The sequence below is a fragment of the Natator depressus genome, chromosome 9 (genome assembly GCF_965152275.1).
Source record: "Natator depressus isolate rNatDep1 chromosome 9, rNatDep2.hap1, whole genome shotgun sequence".
Taxonomy (NCBI): domain Eukaryota; kingdom Metazoa; phylum Chordata; order Testudines; family Cheloniidae; genus Natator; species Natator depressus.
In genome coordinates, this window is record NC_134242.1 from 18,918,096 (window position 1) to 18,924,095 (window position 6,000).

The window sequence follows — 6,000 nt, forward strand, 5'->3', positions numbered from 1 at the left end:
AAAACAACACTGTGTCAATTCATATTTGGAAAATGAAATTTAAATGTAAACTATGGAGAAATTGATGGAGTTACCAAAACATTGCCTTTACATTGTACAATGTATAGACTCAATATGAATTCCATACGTTTAGGCCTCTGTATGATTCCTATTCCTGTAGGATGCAGTAGACGTATTATCTTTTAAACTACCTCATAATGTTGTAATTTTTAATTGATCAAACATTCTGGGGTCTGAACTCCACCGTGTAACTTAATATCAAAGCAATCTAGCCCATTGCCACAGACAGATAACATTCAGCTTAGTCTGAAAAATAATATTAAAAGTGGAAATATTTATATCAGAAAATTGTCTTCATCTCAGCCATTGTTATAGATCACACTTCCACTGGCTCTACACAGGTTCTGTGACATCAGCAATAGCTGATTCAGATGGACATAATAACCATCATAGTACTGCTGTTACACTTGCAATGTGTCCAACTATTAAAAAACAGCATGTGTCATCAGTACCAGCCACCACACTGAAAACCTCACAGCCTCCTTGCTCTTCCTGCTCCTCCAGTGAATTAACTGTTAAAAAAACAAGACATGTTCCAGGGTTAGCAAGAATTAGAGGACGTGGAGGAGCTTGCTTATATGGATACACTAAGCGTTATGGTATCTCTGTTCTGCTAATTTCAGCTATAACTTTGTTCCACTGAGTTAAAGAAATAGGTTAGGAATCTGACAGTGATTCAGAATATGGGTGAGGAATGAGAGGAGCAGCTCTGGCCCAAGCGTGCAGATTACTGGGGAGATGTGTTAGTGCCAGCTGACTACTTTCTCGCTTGTCTTTCTCTCTCACTCTCTGTGCAGTGATGGGGATTTGCCAACAAATCTGTCTGCTCTTGGCTAGCTAGCAATTACAAAACCAAGCACCTGTGTAACAAATATGTGCAGCTGTATATGTTTACCATTGCTGATCCATCTGTAGTACATGCCACATGCCAGTTGATTCTCTCTGGGTGGATTGGAAGCAAGAATCCATTAGAGAAAATCCCTTAACAAGCATTTTTCTCTCTCCTCAGTAACTTACGTTTCTAGGTGGTTTTCTGGTTCTCTGTAATTGTTGCTAAATACTGATCAGGAAACATTTACTCTAACCTTTTGGCAACAAGTTTTTCACCATTTGAATACCTCATCCCAATGATCTATAGACACTATTTGAAAGCAGCTAACATGTATGGCTAGCAAGGCTTGGGGGGAAGAATTTATCATAGCCTTTGACTCTAATAACATAGGTCTTTCAACCTGGTGAGCTAAGATAGCCACTGCACTGACTCAGCCTGTAGAGATAACAGATGTTAACTTCAGAGGTTCTGTGTCCATCCAATAGACCTATACCCCCTTTTTTGTCTTAAAATTTCTTTTAGGGCTTTCATTCTTTCCCTAGTAAATGATAGAAGCTCTCACATGCTTTTCTAGTCTAGTTCTAGGAGCATCACGCCCCTTACTTCTTTCTTATGCAGTTTGAATGTTCTGAATTTTTGAAATTACCCCAATTTCTGTTCTGTACCTATTTCAGTTGTTCTGTGCCAACTTCTTTTAGTTGCTTTTAAATTCGACTATGTTTATTCCCTAGAGCTTTCCATTTTATATATAAAAACAATGGAAAGCTCTAGAGAATATATATATTCTCTCTCTCTCTGTATATATATATCACTCAATCACTTTATCCCTCCATCTCTTTCCATTTTAGCACAGTGCATTTTACTTTTCCATTTAATCATTTCTTTTTTTAAGGCTGATGCAGTTTTAAAAAAATATCATTCACAGTCTAATCCAGTTTACTCTTTTTCTCTTAGACACTGTAGAGAGTGTTCCTTTATAGGAGCTCATAACAGCCAATCGGATAGCTGGATTTTTTGAAAGAGCAGGTAATTTTCTGAGCAAGAAAACGTTTTGCAGTTGTGCATAATAAGGCAGGAGTAATCAAAACCCAAGGTGATTACTGCCAGAATTGGAAGGAATTTCTCAGTATATACATCGTTGCAAAATTGGCAGGGTACGTTACAGGGTTTTTCTTTTTCCTCAGGGCCACTGCCACAGACAAAATACTGGGCTTGATTAGGCAATGGCTAGGTTCCTAAACTACTGTGTGTTGTTCATATGCACAATCCTTATGAATAAGCTCCTTAGTACATTGTATCCCACAAATATATTTTAACCTTTGTAAGAAATATTGATTTGTCTGATGAAAACTTACTTTTAAAAATGTGATGTATAATACACATATATACCATCTATTACTCATACTTCCAAATCCTATTGGTTTAAATATGGTCACAGAACTTTCTGATATAATGCACAAAGCAGGCAAATCACTCATTCAACCAGTTAAAAGTCCAAAAGCATTTACACAGACTTCAGTTGATTTAGGACCAAATCTTATGCCCTAAAGTAATTAACTAATTTAGTAATGCTCATAAGGAGAGATAATTCCTTCCTGATCCCTGCTGAAATCTTGCTGCATGAATATTGATTACCCCTGTCTTTGTATGCAAGCCTACACATGTTTCTGATAGACTAAATTAGATGTACAATACTCAGAAAACCTTTGATGCATAGACTTAATGACTATAATGCAGTGATGTGATGCTAAAGTCAATGCAGGTGTGCACTTTAACAGGGTTTTAGTTGGGTTGCTGGTGATTATAAATAGGGCTCACAAACATTATGAAAGGAAAAAATGGGTGATGGTAGATTAGGGCAGGAGAGGAGGGTACTTCGCATCACTTTGTTTCTTCTGGAGCCCAAAATATAGTTTAATTGTAATACAGTAGTTGCTATGCCAATCTCAATAAAGGGAGAAAGGTTGTTTGATATTTGTTCTGCTCCCCAGCAGTATCACAAAATGACTAACCCAGTGGCTTCATTGTAGCAATACAGACCTCTGGAGGTCAGTCATACTTTTCCAGTCAAATCCTTGTGCTGAACATATTACCTTTTCCTTAACAACACTGAAAGACAGGATAGAGTCCTGGACCTTAACAGATGTTATATTCATTTCAGATCTGAATAGCAACTAATCTCTTGCATGGTACTTCCCAATTAACATACAAACAAGTAAGAGAACACATTCTCCTGTCTCTTCAAGTTCTGCTTCCATTTTAATTTATTCCAGAGCTTCAACAGCTAATGCTTTAGCCACTATTAATAGAATAATGTACAAATGGTGTAGGTGGTTCTTGCAGTTTGGAGTGCTGCGGTTAATTTCTTTAATTTATAAAGTATTTATAAGTCTTAGTTATACTGAGCAGTGGTAAAAATGTGTAGGCAGAAAGCAGTTATCTACACACCTCTTAATCTTCCAAATTAAATTCACTCTTGCTGCATGTCTAATCACTTCAGGCACCTCATCATCTTCTCTCTATTGCAGGCTAGATAGCACCATTTCTTGCAAAATAGATATGTATATTTCAGTGAAGGTCTTTAGACTGATCTTATTTTATTATCTCATCTGTGAGGAGAGAATTAACGGGGTTAACTCAGAACCAGCCCCAAGAGATTTGACTGATCATTCATCAAGAATTGTTTAGAAAGTAATTCATGTCAATTTTATTTAGGACAGGGGAGCTAGTATGAATTACACATCCAAAACAATATTTCTGAAATATTCAAACTTTCTCCCACTCACTAATTACAGAGCTGCACATTTTATAGGTATAGCTAGTTGGAGTTACCCCAGAGCCACTAAATAATATTGATGTGCATGACTGTTAAGATATTTGTTTGAAATCAGGAGTAATGAGGCATAGTGGAAAGATTGTATGTATTTATTTATTTATTCATTTGTAAGTAAATTTATATTTGCAGGATTTATTTGTCTGGAAAAATTACTTTTTTTTTCTGTTTCAACAGGTTAGATTGCTAGCTAGGAATTCATTCCATTCCGTATTTCACCTGTAGTGCTATAAATGTAAGTGAAAATATACTTCAGGAAACTATCCTGACCTGCAGGGGGGAAGAAGTTGATGGATTAATAGTTTTATTTTTCCCCATCTCTTCTTTCTGTGATTATATCATAATAAAGAGCTTCTCCTTCTGATTCAGATAGAACTCCCACTGAAGTCACAAATTTGGACTCAGCAAGAGTTCTTAGAAACCAAAACAACAGGCTCAAATTCAGGTTTATAATAGAAACGGTCAGCATGTCTTAGGGAATGACCTTGTGTTGTCTGTTCCCTTAATCAAAAAATTCTGGGGCCCAGATCTTCTGCCATTGAACTAATGAAAGTTTTGCCATTGCAGGAAGAGATCTTTGACTGATATTTACAAATCTTTTTACTCTAGCCTCCTCTCCCAATTCTTCAGGTGAGAGACATTTAATATCATATTCAGAAAAAAGATCCCAACCAACCCCTGTTGCACACACTTATGCTCATGGGAAAACATACTTTCTCTTAGTGACAAGGTCAGTGGGAGAGCAAAGCTGGGGACTAACTGGATCACATGCTGCCTTTTCAGGGGAAAATTCCTTGGAAGTTAAAAATTGAATTCATCTGCTTTACATTTTCTGAATTCCTGTCCAATTCTTCCCATGAAGAGGGAAGGATTTGAAATGGGACAAGGTATGGAGAGAAAGATGAGAGAAGGAAGCAGAAATATGGAGAACTAGTCCCTCAGAATCCTTGGCCAATTCTATAAAGTATCTTCAGTTCTGCCTAGCTATACTCTCCTCCCAGCTCCTCAAAGCTCTTAAGAGCCTGTTGCCACAGATTTTTTCTCTGGGTTTGAATCAACCTAAACCTACGAGGGAAGTGGAAGTTATGGATGAGGAGTGATGACTGACTGTGGTACTTTTGAGTAGATTTGACTAGCCACAACCTCCTTGGAGATTTTTTTCAAAAAAAGGGGATAAGAAAGGTAACTAAAAGGAGGACGAAATCATCAATTTTCATGTCACAAGTGTGTCATAGCATGGCATGGCATGCCTCACAGCTCTGTGCTGGGACTGGCGTTCTCTAATATGTTAATTATCTGGAAAAGGGGATGAGCAGTGAGGTGGCAACATCTGTAGATGACACAAAATTATTTAGGTTCATCTAGTCCAAGAAACTTCAGAAACTAACTAAGCTGCATCGGCAATTCAGTGTTGACAAATACATAATAATGAATGGTGGAGGGGAAATATGAACTATTCATAAATCTTGCAGGTTTCTAATTTAACTGTATCAATTCAGGAAAGGGACCTGGCATCAATGTGGACAGTTTAGTGAGGACCGTGACTCAATGTGCAGCTATGGTCAAATAGGCAGACAAGATGTTAAGTTACATAAGAAATGGGATGGAGAGTAATATGGAAAATATTATAATATCATTAAATAAATCAGTGATCCAGCCTTTATTGGGGTTTTACTGAGCCTTGGGGAGTGGGTGTGTCGGGGGCGGCGGCAATGAGAATCAGTTGAGGCTTGGCAGGCCTCACATGTGAGGAGATATTGAAAAGTTAGTGCTAAAAAGAGTTTTGAAAGGGATATAAAACCTCATACTCCAGGGCTAAGGCCAATCTTCAATTACTAGAGCTCACCATATGACTTTATTGTGGGGGAGGAGGTAATCCCACATATGTCTACCGAAGGTGTTTCGTTTCTTTTTCTAAAGTTTCTAGTGCCAGCCACTGTCAGAGGCAGGAAACTAGGCTAGATGAACTGTGAGTCTAATCCAGTCTAGCAGTTCCTACGTGCCTTATAATTCCCCACAAGACAGAGTGGTCTGCCATTAAACCCAGTCCTTCTCTCTGATGAGTATGGGTGTTCCCCAGCCTCATAATATACGATAGATAGCCACCACTGATAGATCTTTGGGAGTCTTTTGAATAACAGAGAGATTTCCATAATTCAGTGAAAACACTGGGACGTAAATTTGCGCAGACTCATTTAAATTATGATGTCATCACCTCCTCTTGCAGATAAACTGTGCAATTTATATTAATATAAAAGTATATTTGCTTGTGCTT